Source organism: Capra hircus, chromosome 7 (assembly GCF_001704415.2).
Source record: "Capra hircus breed San Clemente chromosome 7, ASM170441v1, whole genome shotgun sequence".
In the NCBI taxonomy this organism is placed as follows: Eukaryota; Metazoa; Chordata; class Mammalia; order Artiodactyla; family Bovidae; genus Capra; species Capra hircus.
This window is the reverse complement of record NC_030814.1, coordinates 55877260-55898080: the sequence shown is the minus strand read 5'-3', so window position 1 is coordinate 55898080 and position 20821 is coordinate 55877260.

Sequence of the window (20821 nt, the reverse complement as noted above, 5' to 3'; positions counted from 1 at the left end):
ACCCAAGAAACGGAAATAAACCAATTATAGTTCCTATCTTCAAGGAATATATGCTTTAATAGGGGGTACTAATCATATAAAAATATATACTAAGTGGAAAAAAAGAGGATGAGACAGAGAGAGAGAGATTTTTTTTAATTAAAAAAATACCCATTTACAAGGATAATCCTGATGATGGTCAGAACTTTTCATCTCTGTAGGGACATGATAATTTTTTTTAAAAATAAAAAACCTTGCTCATGGCATTTCATGTGAGTAATCTACTCCATTTGGCTAAAGAGAGTACATGTCATAGAAATGGAATATGACCAGAGTTCTAGCTTATGGCTGAGTAGCCTTGGAGCAGTCACATCACCTCTCTGAGCACAGTGCCTCACTTGACAAAAATGGAGTCAGCTTTCTATGGGAGGATGCTGATAGGAGAAAAGTTCTTTGCGGATGAGAAGTACTCTAAAGTATGACTACATTCTTTACTAGATGACTGTTCAGCAGGATGACTTCTAATATTTCCAGCTGCCCATCTTTCATGTCCAGTAAACCAAGGGATCTTAACCAAGGTCCACTGATTGATTAATTATTGTCTCCCAAATTCGGGATACTAGCTAAGATCATTGTAAAGTTTTGTGTATATATTCACATGAACATTTTATTAGTTCTACAGTTTTCATCAGATTCTCAAAGGGGTCCATGGCTGCAAAAGAGGTTAAGAACTGCTGGTCTAGACAGAGTCATTTGGCAGGCGGGGGGGTGGCTTCCCTGGTGGCTCAGCGGTAAAGAATCTACCTGCTAATACAGGAGACATAGGTTTAATTCCTGGGTAGGGAAGATCCTCTGGAAAAGGAAATGGCCACCCACCCTAGTATTCTTGCCTGGGAAATCTCATGCACAGAGGAGCCTGGAGGGCTACCATCCATGAGGCTGCAAAAGAGTTGTACATGACTTAACAACTAAGACAACAAGTAGTATCCTATTTATCTTTGTATTCCAATGTCTGTGTCACAGTGCCCTGTACATGGTAGGGACTCCTAAATTTGTTATAACAATAAGTATAAAAACAGATAACTGTTATGATGGCAAATATTAACACTCATAAATGAGTCTGGCTTTATCCTAGGAATGACATATTGACTTCTGATGAAGTCTGCATTGGTCAGTAGGAACAGGTGCCAAATTTAGATTGCCTGACAATGGCCCAATTTTAAGCAACTGTTTTCAGAAGTCTTATTTCTTCCCTTGTGTTCTCAACCAATTTGGAAGCTCCATCTTTACTCTTTGTTGAACTTTCAGATGCTTTAATTTGTTTGATTGTGTCAAAGCTGAAGGATGCTCAGTCATGCAGGCCTCCTAAGACTCTCCCAAAACAGAAGAAGGATCTGATAAGCATGTGCTCCCTCCAGGAGAAACCACAGCTTACGCGCAGAGTCAGCTTCAGGGGAGGAGACGCAAGCCTTTCAGTAAGTTGCTTATGTTTGCTCTGACTATACATTTCTTGTGGTGGTGGTTTATTCACTAAGTCATCTCCAACTCCTGTGACTCCATGGACTGTAGCCTGCCAGGCTCCTCGGTCCATGGGATTCTCCAGGCAAGAATACTGGAGTGGAGTGCCATTTCCTTCTCTAGGGGATCTTCCTGACCCAGGAATTGAACCTAGGTCTCCTGCATTGCAGGCAGATTCTTTACCAACCGAGCTACGAGGGAAGCAAAAATGCAAATCTGCTAATAGAAAAACCTTCCTGGACGTAGTTACCAGTGATTATAAAGTTTAAATATATGACTCGTATAGAAAAACAACTGAATCACAGGTAGAGGTAAATGGACAAGGCCTTCCATGGCATCATTATCATAATATTGAAAAACTGGAAAATAAATAAATGTCTATCAATAGGAGACTAGTTAGAATAAGCACTGTATATTCTAACAACAAAATGCTAGTAAAGCATTCAACAGAATGAAGTAGTTGTAATGTACTGAAGTGACACTCTACCTAGGATAGATACATTTTTTAAAAGTGAAAAGTTTACTGGTTTTTAAAAAACATCTTATTCTTAAATATTTATGGACTCAAGAGAAGTAAAAAATAGTGCAATAAGTCATATGTACCTTTCATTCAGTTTCCCCCAATGGTACATTTAAATAGGTTTTAAAACAAACAAAATAGGTTAAAGAATGTCATATATGGTAGGATTCTATTTATGTAAAAGAAAAACAAAGAAATCAAATTGTTAGCACTGGATTGTTAGCACTCTCTGGGTATGAGATATGATAGGCAGCAGCAGCAGGAGAAAATGAATTTCAGTTTTTAATTGATAAATCTATGTACTATTTAGTGTAGGTACATTATATATCAATATAGGTGCCCATATATCTATATATACATATATGTTTCAATGAGCATATATTGCTTTTATGTTTGAAAAAACACCCAAAATAATATATTTAGGAGAGTCATTTCTCTGATGCAAATCCATGCAAATTAAATCAAGCTTTAAAAAAAATCAGTGACTCTAATTTGTCAAATTAAAAAAAAAAAAGAAAGCTACAATTCAGAACTGTATTATGGGCATTTGATGCCTCTTGCCCCAGAACTCACAATATTGCTCATAGAATATGTCCTGGAAAAGACATATTTCATGAAACACAAAACCCATTTTCCATGATTCCATGGATGTTGGACCCTTCAGGCATGAATATTTACAAACTTGGAAGCCAAAGTATAAGGGAATTCTTAAATGTCTTGGTTTCTATATTTAAATATAATTTTACCAGCAGAATTATAATACTATGTTGATTGCTCCCTAAGCCAGATTTTGAATGGGCACAAACCATTCTTAGCTAGAATTCAAACCTGGCCTTGGTATGCAGTCTTGACTATTTTCAGCTCTCTGGTTCCCCACATGCTTTTTCTCAACCTTTCTCAATTCTACATCTATTTGAGTTATCTGGTACACAATCAAAATCGCATTCCCAGCTGCACTGTACCAGTCAGTAGAGAATGACAGGGCTTTCCCATATCTTTTCTCTTTAAGCTTCAGCATCATATTTGGGCTCTTCAGTCTATCTACTTGGAGCTGTCCCAAATTCCACAGGCTGCTCCACTGTGGGGAGGTGGAGAAGAAAAGGGGAAATGAAGAGAAGTGACTGATGCTGTATGTGCAATGTAACACTCCATCGGACACTATTAATGTATTTAAATGTTTGTTTATTGAGTAATTTATTTGTGGCACTTTAGAAGGTTGTTAATGGTGTTAGAACGGAGTAATTGCTGTTTCTGTCATTAAGTGGAAATAACACAGACACATAGTTGAAACAAAATGTGATATTTATATGATATTTGTGAATTGTATAAATAGATTTTCCTTCCCTGAATGTTAACTAGAGGCAAATGAATCATTCATGATGTTTATGTGACTGAATGAATGCCGATTCCATAAGTAGAATTAGCAAAGAAGTTGATTCATATGAAGAATACTAGCATTTCTACTTTTCATTGATCAGAATAGCCTTAAAGAAAACGAAAAATATATATTCAGCAAGTTACATTAACAATATTTCCATTTACTTTCTCTCTCTCTCTCTCACACACACACTCTTTCTCACACACACATACACTCACACACAGTCACGTGTATTTATCCATCCAATGTCAACTGCAAGCCAACAATGTACCAGGCTCTCTGTACAAGGCTGACAACCTGATGCTGAGCAAAAATAGATCCAGTCTCTGTTTCCACAGGGCTTACAAATTCTGGGGTGGAGACTGCCAATGATAAAGAATTACACAAATTGTTATATAATTGCCAACTGAGTCAAGTACTTTGAAGGAAAAAATAGGTTTTGTAAGAGTGTATTAAGAACCTAATCTAACATGACAGGCTTTCCTGCAGAAGTGGTACTGGTATGAAGGGTCACAGTCAGATAGGTAGAGGAGGAGTAGTGACTAATGAGTGTGTGTGGCTGGCGAGTGTGTGTGTTCACGCGTATGTGTGAGCTGCCCAGCACTGGGAACTATATGTACAAAGGATCTGGGATAGGAGGGAAGATGATGGTGTCAAGGAATTGAAAAAAATGACAGGTGACTGGACTACACAGAAATTGGGTCAGGTGACTGAGCATGAAACAAGAAAAAAGCAGGGAGATCATGCATGGCATTTTAAGTTGTAGCAAGAAACAGAAGAAATAGGAAAAATCTTAAGAGGTCTAAGGGTAATAAAAAGTGCTTCCCTTCCCCCATTCCTAATATACATTACACACAAGATAAACAGAAAATCTATATTCAAAAGTCACTGGGCTCTGTGCTATATTCTAGACATCTGCCCATTAAAATTGGCTCATATTCTTATTCAGGGTTCTGGGTACAATCATAGCAGAACAATTCCCAAGGAATATTTTTTTATAAATGAAACTTTCATTTATTTTTGTGGTCTGTCCATCACAGAGCTCCTTTATAAAACTGAGACACATAAATATATGTGACTACCCTGTAGATATCAAGAAGGTACAAAATTCCCAGCTGGGCCCATAAGTCTAGGTAAATGCCTACTTTGGGCTTTTGTTGTGCTTTTAGAACTGGTAGAATCTCACCTTCGTGGAGACAAATGGGAAAATCAATAGAAACTGAATGTGCGACAAAAGGAGTTAGAACAACAGCTACGAGTGTGGGCGTTAAGAGACCCCAGAACAATATCTTTGGCGTCAGACAGCCCACTGTATGCTCATTCTATTATTTTACTTCCAAAGAGTATTGATGATTAAGATGTGTTTTATTGGCTGACATCTTGCCAAAGCATTTCTCCAGAGAAGATAACCACAGCCTCTCAATTGCTTTCATAAGAATAGCCCACTAAAACCATCTTTCAAAAAAAAATGAAAAAGAATTGCCCACCATCTATAGGTGCACCCACCCAAGAAAAGTCATTGCTGCACTCAAAGGAGGAAGCCTGCTGCGGTGGAGTCCACGTTCTGTTTATCATTCATCCTACCTTAATGACTTGGAAATATCTACTGAGATATGCATCCATGAGTCACATGGCAGGGCTCCGACAGCCCCCGTGTCACAGAAGGACACATCTTGAATCTGGAGAATGAAAACCTCCTGAAACTTGTGAATAAACCCTCTGTGAGCTCATCCACAGCATTCATGTCAAAGAAATAGAAATAGCAACTAAAACCCATCACTGGGCAAGCTGAGAAGGGCTGTCTAGCCAACAAGTTCTGAACAAGGAAGTTAGGAGAAGAGGAAAATCTATGCTTCATACATATATATGAAAATCATCTCCTCTGCTACCAGCTTTGAAATCAAAATAATAAAATAACAGCAAGTCTTGGAGGACAGTAAGATGAGAGGAATTTTATTTGTAATTTATAAACAATAGTGTCTGCCTTCAGCAACTAATTTCAAGAGAATCACTTTCAGAGTCCATAGTGGAAGAACATTTAACTTGGATATTGCTCGTTATAAATATTAATCTGATGGTCCACAAAAGTCCATAAGGTATGAAAGCTATTTTAACTCAACTAAACAAATCAACTGATAGTTGTTGTAAATATCTGCGCATCTAGTTCTCTGCTACCACCACTGTATGTGTGTCTCTTAGGGATAGAGAGTAGGCACATTCATTCAGGTACAGGAAAGGGTTTTTGTTTTTTTTTTTTTCTTCTGACAGAATGGATGAAACAGACTGTCATGGTGTCATGGAAACCTAGCCATGGAAACCTTATAGAAATATCAGGAGATTAAGGCAGAGAGTGTTGAAAAAAGCATCACAGAGACTGCTACCAATTTATTCCTGTAGATATTACAAAAATAAACACTCTTATCTCCCTATTGTCAGTGAGAGAAATCTCACTATTTAGAAAATCATGCTTGCTGTTCCGCAGCTTTTCTCCACAAATAGCTAATAAACAACGTGGAAAACACTCTCTCATCTTGAATTGAACTGAACTGAATAGGATGTCTAGCTTGGAGGGCTGAGGAAATGAAGCTCACCTTCCAATCTGAGCCCTCTCCCAGCCTCCATATCAAGTACATCAGCAAGTCCCATTCATCTTATGTCATCAACATGCCTTGGACCCACTTCTCTTCTGCCTCCCAGCTACAACTGTTATCATCCTCCCTACCTTTAATCATTTTCTCTTCAATGCTATCACGGCCCTCCATGCTTTCTTTCATAGCACCCAGTGCCCTTGATGTTTATTTGTGTGATACTTCACTCATTCACTTGCTCCTGCATTCACTCACTCACTCATTCTTTCATGTATCACTAGTGATACAGGAGAAAAGAGGCAAGGTCTTGGGAATTCCCTGGTGGTCCAGTGGTTAAGACTCAGCATTTTCTCTGCTGGGGTTCTGGGTTTGATCCCTCATCCGGGAACTAAGATCCCACAAATGAAGTAGTGTGGTTAAGAGAAAGAGAGACAAGGTCCTTCCTCCCAGGGAGTTGACACTTGATGGGCATAGAGAGGTATAAGTGAATAAACAGCAAAAAACAATGGTGCCAGCATCCAATGGGGAAGACATATTCAATCCATGATTCCTTCAGTACTCAGCACTTAGCATGAGCTGTAACACAAACCAGCTCAGGCCAAACCTCTCCCCAAACCTTTAATGGCTTCTCGTTGTACTCAGAATAAAACACCCCAGCACAACCTCTGTAAAGCCATGGAAGAGAGTACTTTGGTCTGAATATATCATTCAGTTCAGTTGCTCAGTCGTGTCTGACTCTTTGTGACCCTATGAATTGCAGCACGCCAGGCCTCCCTGTCCATCACCATCTCCCAGAGTTCATCCAAACTCATGTCCATCGAGTCAGTGATGCCATCCAGCCATCTCATCCTCTGTTGCCCCCTTCTCCTCCTGCCCCCAATCTCTCCCAGCATCAGAGTCTTTTTCAATGAGTCAAGTCTTCTCATGAGGTGGCCAAAGTATTGGAGTTTCAGCTTTAGCATCAGTCCTTCCAATGAACAGCCAGGACGGATCTCGTTTAGAATGGACTGGTTGGACCTCCTTGCAGTCCAAGGGACTCTCAAGAATCTTCTCCAACACCACAGTTCAAAAGCATCAATTCTTCGGCGCTCAGCTTTCTTCAAAGTCCAACTCTCACATCCATACATGACTACAGGAAAAACCATAGCCTTGACTAGATGGACCTTTGTTGGCAAAGTAATGTCTCTGCTTTTGAATATGCTATCTAGGTTGGTCATAACTTTCCTTCCAAGGAGTAAGAGTCTTTTAATTTCATGGCTGCAGTCACCATCTGCAGTGATTTTGGACCCCCTCAAAATAAAGTCTCTCACTGTTCCCACTGTTTCCCATGAAGAGATGGGACCAGATGCCATGATCTTAGTTTTCTGAATGTTGAGCTTTAAGCCAACTTTTTCACTCTCCTCTTTCACTTTCATCAAGAGGCTTTTGAGTTCCTCTTCACTTTCTGCCATAAGGGTGATGTCATCTGCATATCTGAGGTGATTGATATTTCTCCTGGCAATGTTGATTCCAGCTTGTGTTTCTTCCAGCCCAGCATTTCTCATGATGTACTCTGCATAGAAGTTAAATAAGCAGGGTGACAATATACAGCCTTGATGTACTCCTTTTCTTATTTGGAGCCAGTCTGTTGTTCCATGTCCATTTCTAACTGTTGCTTCCTGACCTGCATATAGGTTTCTTAAGAGGCAGGTTAGGTGTCTGGTATTCCCATCTCTTTCAGAATTTTCCACAGTTTATTGTGACCCACACAGTCAAAGGCTTTGGCATAGTCAATAAAGCAAAAATAGATGTTTTTCTGGAACTCCACTGCTTTTTCCATGATCCAGCGGATGTTGGCAATGTGATACCTGTTTCCCCTGCCTTTTCTAAAACCAGGTGACCATATAGGGTTTCAGGTCTACTTCATGAAAACAAAGTGAATTCTCAAAAGAAAGGGTGTCCTCTCCCAAGCTTCATTTTCAATATCCACAATATTTTGTACCAACACTTTTCTTAAGTTCATCTATTTTTTTAACTTATTTATTTATTTGCACTTACTTATTTATTTGAAGGATAATTGCATCACAGAATTTTGTTGTTTTCTGTCAAACCTTAACATGAATCATCTATTTTTTAAAAGGGTTTTTTAAATCAGATTATCTCCTGGAAAACTGCAGTATATAGTTATTTATGAAGCTTTCTGAAGTTCAGTTTCTTCATCTGTAAGATGGGGATGGTCATATATTACTTCATGCATTGCTCTTAAAATTAAATGATCTAAAGGGCAAAATACTTGCAACAATAGGAAAGCTGAATTATGGATCCTTTCCTCTGAGCAAATGAAACAGCACACTCCTTTACTGTTGTAAATAAGCTTACTAACATTGGAATAAAAGAATGTCACTGAAATAAGAATAGCTGTTTAGTAACCGCTGACTGCACAACATGGTGATAGCTGGGGCAAGGAGGCATCTGTAGCCCAGGTCACTGGTAAGTTGTCACAGTGACTGAGTTGACACCAAGCCTTACTCCGAAGCAGGTATTTTTGTGCAGTTAACCTTCTCTGGGCTGGTGATTATGCAACATGTTTGTTCCCAGAGCACACACTGTTCTCACACAGCTAGCATGGTCACTAAAAATTCTACCTACTTAGAATCTTCCTATTTGCAAATACCAGGCAGTGTCACTAAAAAGGTTTATGGCTGCACAGAGAAGCTGAAAGAATCCTAAAGTCAAGAGCAATCTACCTCTTGTGTAGTACTTAGGGAAAGATGTCTTCATCTGTCAGACCTCAACACAAATAACAAGCTCCTGTCCCACCAAGTCACCACCTCCACTGCTTCACTTCTTCAAAGCTTTATAACCTTATCAATTTTTTCTCAATATACAAGTAAAATAGAATTAGACAGAGATAGGTGGGGAGAGGGAGGGAGTGCCAGGGGTTGGGGGAGAGAGAGACAATGAATCAGAATATAAAATATATGGCAAGAAGAAAAACACCAATACAGTATACTAACACATATATATGGAATTTAGGAAGATGGCAATGACGACCCTGTATGCAAGACAGGAAAAAAGACACAGATGTGTATACCAGACTTTTGGACTCAGAGGGAGAGGGAGAGGGTGGGATGATTTGGGAGAATGGGAATTATAACATGTATACTGTCATGTAAGAATTGAATCGCCAGTCCATGTCTGACGTAGGGTGCAGCTTGCTTGGGGCTGGTGCATGGGGATGACCCAGAGAGATGTTGTGGGGAGGGAGGTGGGAGGGGGGTTCATGTTTGGGAACGCATGTAAGAATTAAAGATTTTAAAATTTAAAAAAAATAAAAAATTTAAAAAAAAATAAAAAAAATAAAAAGAAAAAAAAGAAAAGCAGCTAGGTAAAAATCATTAATGTCAATATTAAAAATTCTCATTGAATAAAAAAAATATATGGCAAGAATAAAATACAAGTCACTAGTCATTCTACTTTCTCTCTACTTCCAAACAAAAGTATAACTTAAAAAAATTTATTTCATTGAGGTATAGTTGATTTACAATGTTGTGTTAATTTCTACTGTATAGCAACGTGATTCAGTTATCCATATATTCTTTTTCACATTCTCTTCCATTATGGTTTATCATAGGATATTGAATATAGCCCCATGTGTCACACAGTAAGACCTTACTGTTTATCCATCTTATATATGATGGCTTGCATCTGTTAATCCCAGACTTCCAATTCTTCCCTCCCCGTTGACAACCACAAGTTTGCTTTCTATGTTTGTGAGTCTGTATCTGTGTCATAGGTAAGTTCATTTGTGTCATATTTTAGATTCCACATGTAAATGGAATCATATGGTATTTGTCTTTGTCTGACTTACTTCACTTAGTATAATTCTAGGTCCATCCATGTTGCTGCAAATAGCATTATTTCATTCTTTTTATGGCTGAGTAGTATTCAATTGTTTATATGTACTACACCTTCTTTATTCATTCATCTACTGATGGACATTTAGGTTGCCAAACAACAATATAACTTTGATTGACATTTGGTTAGACTTTCAGATTTTTCTCTAGTCATCTACATTTGGCTTGGCCAAAACTTTCATTCGGGTTTTTCTGTAACATCTTACAGAAAGATGTTTTTCTGTAATATTTTATGCCAGCAAATTTGGAAAACTCAGCAGTGGCCACAGGACTGGAAAAGGTCAATTCTCATTCCAATTCCAAAGAACAGCAATGCCAAAGAATGTTCAAACTACCGCACAATTGCGCTCATCTCACATGCTCAAAATCCTTCAAGCTAGGCTCCAACAATACATAAACCAAGAACTTCTAGGTGTTCAAGCTGGATTTAGAAAAGGCAGAGAAACCAGAGATCAAATTGTCAACATCCACTGGATCACAGAAAAAGCAAAGGAATTCAAGAAAAACATCTACTTCTGCTTCATTGACTACGGTAAAGACTTTGATTGTGTGGATCACAATAAAGTGTGGAAAATTCTTAAAGAGATGGGAATAACAGACCACTTCACTTGTCTCCTGAGAAACCTATATGCAGATCAAGAAGCAACAATTAGAACCAGACATGGAACAGCAGACTGGTTCTAAATTGGGAAAGAAGTATGACAAGGCTGTATATAGTCACTCTGCTTATTTAACTTATATGTAGAGTACATCATGCAAAAGTCCAGGCTGCATGACTCACAAGCTGGAATCAAGACTGCCGGAAGAAATAACAACCTCAGATATGCAGATGATACCATTTGAATGGCAGAAAGTGAAGAACTAAAGAGCCTCTTGATGAAAGTGAAAGAGGACAGTGAAAAAGCTGACTTAAAACTCAACAGTCAAAAAACTAAGATCATGTTATACATCATTTCATAGCAAATAGGTGGAGAAAATTTGGCAACAAAGATAGATTTTATTTTCTTGGGCTCCAAAATCACCACAGGCTGTGGCTATATCATGAAATTAAAAGACACCTGCTCCTTGGAAGAAAAGCTGTGACAAACCTAGACAGAGTATTAAAAAGCAGAGACATTACTTTGCTGACAAAGGTCCCTATAGTCAAAGCTGTGGTTTTTCCAGTAGTCATGTACAGATGTGAGAAAAGTGAAAGTGAAAGTCACTCAGTCATGTGCAACTCTTTGCAACCCCATGGACTGTTGGAATTCTCCAGGCCAGAGTACTGGAGTGAGTAGCCTTTCCCTTCTCCAGGGGATCTTCCCAACCCAGGGATCGAACCCAGGTCTCCTGCATTGCAGATGGATTCCTTACCAGCTGGGCCACAAGGGAAGCTCATAGATGTGAGAGTTGGACCATAAAACAAGCTGAGAGCCAAAGAGTTGATGCATTCAAATTGTGGTGGTAGAGAAGACTCTTGAGAGTCCATTGGACAGAAGGAGATTAAACCAGTCAACCCAAAAGGAAATCAATCCTGAATATTCACTGGAATGACTGATGCTAAAGTTCTAATACTTTGGCCACCTGATGCAAAGAGCTGACTCGCTGGAAAAGACCCTGATGCTGGGAGAGACGGAGGGCAGGAGAGAGGGCAACAGAGGATGAGATAGTTGGATGGCATCATTGACTCAATGGACATGAGTTTGAGCAAACTTTGGGAGATAGTGAATGAAGGACAGGGAAGCCTGGCATGCTACAGTCCATGGGGTTGCAGAGAGTTGGACATGACTGAGCTGAACTGAATGGAAGAAAAAGTTGGTAGAATAAGACCTCTTGGTTTAGATCCCAGCTGTGTAACTTATTAGGGACAAGGCCTAAAGAACTACTTTTCATTCTTCTGTCTCAGTTTCCTGATCTATAAAATGGCAATTCTCCTGGAGTACTGCAAGGATTAGATAATATATGTAAAATGGCCAGGACAGTACCTAGCATACAGTAAGTACTCAGTAAGTGTTATCCAGGTATAAGATAATATATAAAACTGAGTTGGGAACATTTAATTGTGTGTCTCAGAAAAGAGAAGAATGTCTCTTTTTCACAGCTGAGTTCCTAGAGTGCATAGTAGGTATATTTATAAGGTAAATGAGAGAGAAAGCCAATGAATGGATTAATAAAAAGTATGAGTGGATCAATTATAAGAATGAGTCAATGGAGTATAAATGCAGGGAACCCAGAGGAAAAATACTGGCTGAGGGGAATTTTTGTGTGCTGATGATTTTTCTAAAAATATCAATAAATGTACATTAAGCACTTGAGGCATTTTTGAGAAGAGCAGGATGGCACAGAATCTCTCTGGAGGGCAGTGAAAGGAAGATAGGTGACTGAAGGCTGGTAGGGGTCTCCTCACTTGTTACCATGTTTCCTCCTGCTGCTTTTAAGTCACGTCCATGTTCCTGAGGGGAGCTGAAGGTTTCTGTTCCTGAGTGTGGCTCTTGCCTCTTCACATGTTCATATAGCATGATCTGCAAAAGCTAGAACATTCCAGCAAATGCTAGAAAGCCCTTGGGGTGTATTTAAAGTAATGCATCTAGTCACTCGCCAGTAGGCCTCCAGAAGATCTCTGCAGAATCTCCTCAAGCAGAACTCCCCATCTGTACTTCCAAATCAGACCAGGGAAGTGGACTGCAGTGGAGGAGCTGCTCTGAGTTCTTGGGGAAAGTTCTGCCTGAGAATGGCCCCAGCCTTCATCCTTTCAGTCATGGGGCTTGCAGAAGGGCACAGTCTCGGGAGGCTTGGAGAGAGGGTGTGACAAGGTGTGTGTGGCTGAGACTCACGGTAGAGCCAGTAGGGCCTGTCTGGGGCCTGGCAGGATAGAGGGGGAGTTTCACACATTTCTCACAGCGAGGCCTGTTTTCCACCCTGGTCCAACACCATGACATCACTCTTTTCCAGTTACAGGAAATCCAGTGAGTGCCAGCCACAGAAATTCCCTGTGATCCAAGGTAAACAAGCTGCTCCTCCTCAGTCCTGGAGGCTGACAACGTGCAGAGAAAAAGCCAATTCACAGTATCCTTCTGTTGGGCCTGAGAGGCTGAGAGTGAATCTGCTGGGTGGGCAGGTGGACAGTGGGCAGCTTTCAGAGTGCATAAATGACCAGGTAATTGGGGACACACACTCCTGTCTTTTTCCTTCTTTTTAAAGAAACATTATTTGAATCCCATTTTTCCATCTGATAGTCTGCCAGGGCTGACAGCCTAGGTCTGCTATTTCTAATGGGGAGCTCTGGGCAAGCCCCTTATCTTGCTAAGCCTCAGTTTCTGCATCTGTAAACTGGGGCTAATACTAGGACCAATCCTCATAACACATGTGAGAGTTAAATGAGAACATCCATATAAAGTATGCGGGATGTGCCTGTCACATATTACACACACTATAAATGTTTTCTTTTACTGTTATCACCAATGAAGATGGTCAGATCATATTATTCAGGGATTTAACTGCCTTCTGTCTCTCAAATACAGAATTTTTTTTAGAGTAAAGTTTTACTGAGGTAAAAAATCCACACTTGAAGGGTCAGAAACCCTAAGTGAGCAGTTTGATGAATGTTTAAAAAGCGAATGGCCCCCATGGAGTCACCATCTAGATCAAGATCACCAGCCCCAAGAAGCTTCCTGGGACCCTTCAAATTCATTATTTTCATTATTTGGACTTCTATTGCTATAAATTGACTTTTTAAAAGTGAAATCACTGTCCTAACCACCACACAAATAAAAATATAGAACATTTTCAGCTATCCAGATGGATCCCCATTCCATTCAAAAAGAGCTGCTCTTTTGACTTCTATTACGATAAATGTTTCTGAATCTATATAAATAGAATTATACAGATTGTGCAGTATGTGCTCCTTGGTGTCTGGCTTCTTTTACTCAACCATATGTTTACTTGAGAGATTTATCCATGCTCTTGCATGGAGCAGACATTCATTTCTTCTCATTGCTCTATAGTGTTGCACTGAATAAATATTCCACAATATTGGTCCATATTATGGTTGATGAATATTTGTACTATTTCCAGTTCTTTTCTTTTGCTATTATGAATAATGCAGCTGAGTAGTATTCCATTTATACGCATGAACCACATCTTCTTTATCCATTAATCAATGGACATTTCAGTTCAGTTCAGTTCAGTTGCTCAGTCATGTCCGACTCCTTTAGACCCCATGAATCGCAGCATGACAGGCCTCCCTGTCCATCACCACCTCCTGGAGTTCACTCAGACTCACGTCCATCGAGTCTGTGATGCCATCCAGCGATCTCATCCTCTGTCATCCCCTTCTCCTCCTGTCCCCAATCCCTCCCAGCATCAGAGTCTTTTCCAATCTTGGCTATTAAAAATAATGCCTCTGTGAACATAGGGGTGCAGATATCTTTTCTAACTCATTTTTACTTTCCTTGGAGAAATACTAGCATTGGGATTTCTAGATTGCATAACAGTTCTCTTTTCAAGTTTTTCAGGAATCTCCATATTGTCTTCCATATTGGCTATACTAATTTATACTCCCAATAATAATAATATATTGCAATAATAATGCAAAAGTTCCTTTTGTCCACATCCTTGCCCCAACACTTAGTTTCAGGTTTCTGATAACAGCCATTTTGACAAATTAGAGGTATTATTTCATTGTATTTTGATTTGCATTTCCCTGATGATTAGTTATCATAGAAAAAGGAAGAGAGTTCCAGAAAAACATCTATTTCTGCTTTATTGACTATGCCAAAGCCTTTGACTGTGTGGATCACAATAAACTGTAGAAAATTCTGAAAGAGATGGGAATACCAGACCACCTGACCTGCCTCTTGAGAAACCTATATGCAGGTCAGGAAGCAACAGTTAGAACTGGACATGGAACAACAGACTGGTTCCAAATAGGAAAAGGAGTACGTCAAGGCTGTATATTGTCACCCTGCTTATTTAACTTCTATGCAGAGTACATCATGAGAAACGCTGGGCTGGAAGAAGCACAAGTTGGAACCAAGGTTGCCAAGAGACATATCGATAACCTCAGATATGCAGATGACACCACCCTTATGGCAGAAAGTGAAGAGGAACTAAACAGCCTCTTGATGAAAGTGAAGGAGGAGAGTTAAAAAGTTGGCTTAAAACCCAACATTCAGAAAACTAAGATCATGGCATCTGGTCCCCTCACTTCATGGCAAATAGATGGGGAAACAGTGGAAACAGTGTCAGACTTTATTTTTTTGGGCTCCCAAATCACTGCAGATGGCGATTGCAGCCATGAAATTAAAATATGCTTACTCCTTGGAAGGAAAGTTATGACCAACGTAGACAGCATATTCAAAAGCAGAGACATTACTTTGCCAACAAAGGTCCATCTAGTCAAGGCTATGGTTTTTCCAGTGGTCATGTATGGATGTGAGAGTTGGACTGTGAAGAAGGCTGAGCACCGAAGAATTGATGCTTCTGAACTGTGGTATTGGAGAAGACTCTTGAGAGTCCCTTGGACTGCAAGGAGATCCAATCAGTCTATTCTAAAGGAGATTAGTCCTGGGTGTTCATTGGAAGGACTAATGCTAAAGCTGAAACTCCAATACTTTGGCCACCTCATGCAAAGAGTTGACTCATTGGAAAAGACCCTCATGCTGGGAGGGACTGGGGGCAGGAGGAGAAGGGGACGACAGAGGATGAGATGGCTGGATGGCATTACTGACTCAATGGACATGAGTTTGGGTGAACTCCAGGAGTTGGTGATGGACAGGGAGGCCTGGTGTGCTCAGTTCACGGGGTTGCAAAGAGTCAGACACGACTGAGCGACTGAAATGAATTGAACTGAACTGATGATTAGTTATGTTGAGCATCTTCCATTGTCTGTTGGACATCTGTGTGTCTTCCTTAGGAAAAGTCTGTTTTTGTCTGGTGCCCATTTAAAATTCAGATTATTAAAAATATTGAGATGTGTGAGTTCTTTATATATTTTGGATATTAACCCCTATCAGATAACACTTGCAAATATCTTTTCTCATTCAGCAGTTTTGCTTTCTTATTTTGTTGATACTTTTCTTCACTGTGAAAAAGTTTTTCGTTTGACATAGTTCCATTTGTTTATTTTTGCTTGTATTATCCTTGCCTATGGAGAAAGATCCAGAAAGATATTGTTAAGACCAATGCCAAAGAACTTACAGCCTATGATTTTCTTCTAGGAATTTGATGATTTGGGGACTTATATTTAAGCTATTAATAATTTTGTAGGGCTTCCCTGGTGGCTCAGCAGTAAAGAATCCACTTATAATGCAGGAGATATGGGCTTGATCCTTGGGTTTGAAGATCTCCTGGAGAAGGAAATGACAACCCACTTCTGTATTCCTGCCTGGGAAATCCCATGGACAGAGGAGCTTAGCAGGCTACAGTCCATGGGGCTGCAAAAGAGTAGGACATGGGTTAGTGATTCAACTATTACCACCACCAATCTACTGAGTTTGTTTTTGTATATAGTTTAAGACAGTGGTCCAGTTTTAGTCTTGAAATGAAACCCGCTTGCCACCTTTAACAAAGAATTTCTGATAGCCCTTAACTTCACTAATCCTTAAAACTCCTAGGGGCTTATTCCTTTTAACATAATCACTCTAAATTTTTCTCTGAGTTCAGCTGTGATTGAATTGTACTGCATTTAAGGTGGTAAAAAAGAAGGTAAAAATTTTGTAAAACTCAGCAGTGGTCACAGGACTGGAAAAGGTCAGTTTTCATTCCAATCCCAAAGAAAGGCACTGCCAAAGAATGTTCAAACTACTGCACAACTGCACTCATCTCATATGCTAGAAAAGTAATGCTTAAAATTCTCCCAGCTAGGCTTCAACAGTACATGAACCAAGAACTTCCAGATGTTCAAGCTGGATTTAGAAAAGGCAGAGGAACCAGAGATCAAATTGCCAACATCTGTTGGATCATCAAAAAAGCAGGAGAATACCAGAAAAACATCTACTTCTGCTTTATTGACTACACCAAAGCATGTGACTGTGTGGATCACAATAAACTGTGGAAAATTCTTAGAGAGATGGGAATAACAGACCACATTATCTGCCTCCTGAGAAATCTGTATGCAGGTCAAGAAGCAACAGTTAAAACTGGAGATGGAACAACAGACTGCTTCCAAATCGGGAAAGGAGTACATCAAAACTATACATTGCAACCCTGCTTATTTCACTTATATGCAGAATACATCATGCGAAATGCTAGGATGGATGAAGCACAGGCTGGAATTAAGATTGCTGGGATAAATATCAATAACCTCAGATATGCAGATGACACCACCCTTGTGGCAGAAAGTGAAGAACTAAAGAGCCTCTTGATGAAAGGGAAAGAGAAGAGTGAAAAAGCTGGCTTAAGCTCAACATTCAGAAAACTAAGATCATGGCATCTGGTCCCATCACTTCATGGCAAATAGATGAAGAAACAATGGAAACAGTGAGAGACTTTATTTTTGGGGGCTCCAAAATCACTGCAGATGGTGACTGCAACCATGAAATTAAAAGATGCTTGCTCCTTGGAAGAAAAGCTATGACCAACGTAGACAGCATATTAAAAGCAGAGACATTACTTTGCCACAAAGGTCCATCTAGTCAAAGTTACGGTTTTTCCAGTAGTCATGTATGGATGTGAGATTTAGACTATAAGGAAAGCTGAATGTCAAAGAATTGATGCTTTTGAACTGTGGTGTTGGAGAAGACTCTTGAGAGTACCTTGGACTGCAAGGAGATCAAACCATCTGATCCTAAAGGAAATCAATCCTGAATATTCATTGGAAGGACTGATGCTAAAGATGAAGCTCCAATACTTTGCCATTTGATGCAAAGAACGGACTCATCTGAAAAGACCCTGATGCTGGGAAAGATTGAAGGTGGGAGGAGAAGGGAATGACAGGATGAGATGGTTGAATGGCATCACCAACTTGATGGACATGAGTTTGAGCAAGCTCCAGAGTTGGTGATGGACTGGGAAGCCTGGCATGCTGTAGTCCGTGGGGTCGCAAAGAGTTGGACATACTGAGTGACTGAACTGAAAAGAAGGGAAATGGCTGGTTGGCTAGATGCCTCCAGCATGCCTGCTCAGGTAGGAAATTCCTTGGTAATGTAATTTCAGGACAAGACCTAACCCTCAACTTTGTAGTTTTAGATATGTTAATCTATCAGCTGTCCCTGAGCTTATCAAGTTCCCAGGCACTGACTCATAAGAAAACTTAACTAGAGACAGATTAATAAATCAGTGTGCAACTGAGTGATAGTAGAAACATAAAACTTTTCCATGGGTAGAATACAGGTTTCACTCCTTCACATTGAGCTACCTGGGAAAGTGAATTAGGAATTTGAGGGTTAGTGATTAAGGACTAAGGCTCTGGAGTGGAATGCTACACTTGTCTAGATCTTGGTGATCTCAGGCAAGTTGTCTTTAGCTTCTAAATCTTAATTGTCTCATCTGTATATTGAGGGTGGAGGTGAGGGTGGTAATAGCAATTACTTCTGAGGATTCAATGTATATACATCATTTAATAGTTTAGGATCAGGAACATAGTAAAAGTCAATCAATGATAAATTATTAGTACAGACTCAGCACAAAAGGAATAGAACACTTTTAAGAGATGCTTTGCCCAGACTATGGAAAAGCTTTGAACTGTTTCCAAAATCATTAGCTTTCTCTGATGAAGTATCTGTCACTTTCTTTTCGTTCGATAGTTCTATATGAATATTAACAATTCTTAAACATTGAATCTTCATTCTCTAGATTTCCTGCCTACTTCTATCTTCTTCTGATGGCAGTCACTGTAACATTAGATCAAATAAAAGGACTACATCATAACATTTATATTGGGCACATTCTACCCCTGAGGATAGAAGCTGGGCATCTTGATTAGATGACAGACTGAGAGATACTTTGACTGGTCCAAGAAGATACCTTGACTTCTATGGTAAAGCCTCGGGAGAGGTCAGGAGCAGCACACAGGTGCAGACATGCTTATTTTGACTGTGATTTTACTGGAGATGGGGTGAAAAGGAAGAAGGAAATGTTCCCAGAGTGATTGATGTGTGTTATCACTTCACATATGCTACCTCAGTTAGTCTTTATAATAGCCCTGTAACTTCGGTCTTTTACCCACATTTTATGGACAGTGCTACAGAGATGTAAATAACTAGCCTGAGACCTCACCAGCTAACAGGTGTGGATTTAAATGTTTGGCGGACTTGAATCTGGAGCCATTTAATATGAGAATCCATGCTCTCTCCATCACACCCAACTGACTAATTTTAGCTGATTTTTCAGAGGTTGACATTTCTTCTGACCTCATCTTAAAAATGATAGTTTGGCTCTGTGGCAGTTAGCATGATCACAAAATCCTTCTTCATGTATATCAAGATTAGAAGACAGAGAGCTGTGAGCAGATTCAGGAGAATGAGCCTCAGTAGGAGGAAGGAAATTATTTAAACTAGTGGTTCTCATATTTGAGTGTGTATCAGATTCACCTGGTGGTCTGGCTAAACCATACATTTCTGGGCCCTACCCAGAGAGAGACAGTGAGTCTTAAGTGGGACCTGAGGATCTGCATTTCTGACAAATTCACAGGTAGTACTGAAATGCTGGTACAGTCATTACACTTTAATAAGAATTGGCTGATTTAAACAACGAGAGAGAAAAGAACAAGAATGGAAAGACACTGGACCAGAGGACTAATTACTACCCAACGGAATCTACAGATTTAACACAGTCCCTATCAAATTATCAATGGCATTTTTCACAGAACTAGAACAAAATTTTTTTAAAGTGTATGGAAATACAAAAGATCTCAAATAACAAAAGTAGTACTGAGAAAGAAAAACAGAGATGGAGGAATCAGGCTTCCTGACTTCAGGCTATACTACAAAGTTACAGTAATCAAAACAGTATGGCACTCATCACATCAAAAAGAATAAAATATTGAGGAATAAAGTTACCTAAGGAGACAAAAGACCTGTATGTGAAAATTAAAAGATGCTGATGAAAGAAATCAAAGAAGACATAAATAGATGGAAAGATATAACATGTTTGTGGATTGGAAGAATCAATACTACCAAAATGACTGTAATACCCAAGGCAATCTACACATTCATCACAATCCCTACCAAATTACCAGTGGAATTTTTCACAGAACTAGAACAACAACAAAAAAATCTCAAATAGCCAAACCAATCTTGAGAAAGGAAAACAGAGCTGGAGGAATCAGGCTCCCTGACTTCAGACTTTACTACAAAGTTACAGTCATCAGAACAGTATAGTAGTGGCACAAAGATAGAAGTATAAGTCAGTGAAACAGAGTAGAAAACCTAGAAATAAACCCATGCACCTGTGGTCAATTAATCTACAACAAAGGAGGCAAGACTACAATAGAGAAAAGACAGTCTCTTCAATAAGTGGTGTTGGCAAAACTGGATAGTTACATGTTAAAAAATGAAATTAGGTAATTCTTTATTATCATACACAAAATTAAATTCAAAATAGATTAAAGACCTAAATGTGAGACTGGACACTATAAAACTCCTAGAGGAAAACATAGGCAGAAAACATTTTGACATAAATTGCAGTGATATTTTTTTTTGATCTGCCTCCCAGAATAATGGAAATACAACGAAAAATAAATACATGGGACCTACTTAAATGCAAACACTTTGGCATAGCAAAGGAAACTAAATGAAATGAAAAGAAAGCCCACAGATTGGGAGAAAATATTTGCAAATGATGTGATCGACTGTTGGGACCTAACAAATACCATGATAGGCTTCAGGGACTAAGGTAGGACTCACGGGAAAGGCTGAGTCATTGCCCAGTGAGGTCATCCCTGTGGATGCCAGGACTTGTCTAATCAGCATACTCTCCGTAACCTGGTTTGAGTTTATCAGGACGTAAAAGACACCCCCCTGCA